Raw genomic sequence first — 2,046 nt, forward strand, 5'->3', positions numbered from 1 at the left:
TGGGCTTGTCCTCTTCAATGAGGATGTATTCCTCTATGACAATTCCAGCTGAATTGCATACGGATCACCTTTTTCTTGGCCACAACTTCATAGAAGTGGTCTTGATGGACCTTTGAGATGAATCTCTCCATCTCCCATGACTCGGAGGTGGAATCTTTTGCCTTTCCTTTCCTCTTTCTAGAGGTTTCTCCGGCCTTAGGTGCCATAAATGGTTATGGAAAAACAAAAAAGCAATGCTTTTACCACACCAAACTTAAAAGGCTTTCTCGTCCTCGAGCAAAAGAAGAAAGAAAGAAGGGGAAGAAGAAGAAAAATAGAGGAGAAGGAGGGAGAAGTGAATTCGGCCAAGATGGTGGAAAGGTGTATGTGTTGTGTGAATATGAAGGAGTAGTGAGGGATTTATATAGGGGTGAGGGGAGGGTTAGGATTCGGTCATTAGGGTTGGGTTTGGGAGGGAAAAATGTTTGAATTTTTAAAGTGAGGTAGGTAGGTTTTTTTTTTTGGGAAGAGATATGGAGGTAATTGGTGAAGAGGTGATGGGGAAGAGTGAATGAGTTGATTGGTGAGGGGTATTTGGGGAAGAGTATTGTGGGAGGGTAGGTGGGGATCCTGTGGGGTCCACAGATCTTGAGGGGTCAAGGATTTATCATCCCTGCTCCTATTAGGCGTGTAAATGCCCTTGCAGTGCAATCCTGGCGTTTAACGCCAGATTGCTGCTTGTTTCTGGCGTTAAACGCCAGTTTTTATTCATTTCCTGGTGTTAAACGCCAGGCTACAACCTGTTTCTGTCGTTTAACGCCAGCTTGTTGCTTCTTTCTGGCATTTAACGCCAGCCTGGTGCTTGTTTCTTGCGTTTAACGTACAGAATAGTGCCAGACTGGGCGTTAAATGCCCATTCTGCTACCCTTACTAGCGTTTAAACGCCAGTAAGTTTCTCCTCCAGGGTGTGCTGTTTTTAATACTATTTTTTATTTTTCTTTAATTTTTCCTACCCAACAAGTGCTTCTTTAATGTCAATAGCTTGACTGTGGGCTCTTATGGAGCCTCATAGATATTCAGATCATTGTTGGAGCCTCCCAACACCAAACTTAGAGTTTGAATGTGGGGGTTCAACACCAAACTTAGAGTTTGGTTGTGGCCTCCCAACACAAAACTTAGAGTTTGACTGTGGGGGCTTTGTTTGACTCTGCATTGAGAGATGCTTTTCTTGCTTCCTCTCCATGGTTACAGAGGGAGGTCTTTGAGTTTTAAACACAAGGTAGTCCTCATTCAATTGAAGGATCAACTCTCCTCTGTCCACATCAATCACAACTTTTGCTGTGGCTAGGAAGGGTCTTCCAAGGATGATGGATTCATCCTCGTCCTTTCCAGTGTCTAGGATTATGAAATCATCATGGATGTAAAGGCCTTTGACCTTTAATAGCACGTCCTCTACCTGTCCATAAGCCTTTTTCATGAATTTGTCTCCTATATCTAATGAGAATTTGGCAGCCTGTACCTCAAAGATTCCCAGTTTCTCCATTACAGAGAGTGGCATTAAGTTTATGCCTGACCCCAAGTCACACAGAGCCTTCTCAAAGGTCATGGTGCCTGATGAGCGGATAATTTGTATGCTTTTTGGCATTGTTTTTAGTATGTTTTTGGTATGATCTAGTCAGTTTTTAGTATATTTTTATTAGTTTTTAGTTAAAATTCACTTTTCTAGACTTTACTATGAGTTTGTGTGTTTTTCTGTGATTTCAGGTATTTTCTGGCTGAAATTGAGGGACCTGAGCAAAAATCTGATTCAGAGACTAAAAAGGACTGCAGATGCTGTTGGATTCTGACCTCCCTGCACTCGAAGTGGATTTTCTGGAGCTACAGAAGCCCAATTGGCGTGCTCTCAACGGCGTTGGAAAGTAGACATCCTGGGCTTTCCAGCAATATATGATAGTCCATACTTTGCCCAAGATTTGATGGCCCAAACCGGCGTTCAAAGTCACCCTCAGAAATCCCAGCGTTAAACGCTGGAACTGGCACCCAAATGGGAGTTAAACGCCCAAACTG

The sequence above is a fragment of the Arachis hypogaea genome, chromosome 6, assembly GCF_003086295.3.
Source record: "Arachis hypogaea cultivar Tifrunner chromosome 6, arahy.Tifrunner.gnm2.J5K5, whole genome shotgun sequence".
Taxonomy (NCBI): Eukaryota; Viridiplantae; Streptophyta; class Magnoliopsida; order Fabales; family Fabaceae; genus Arachis; species Arachis hypogaea.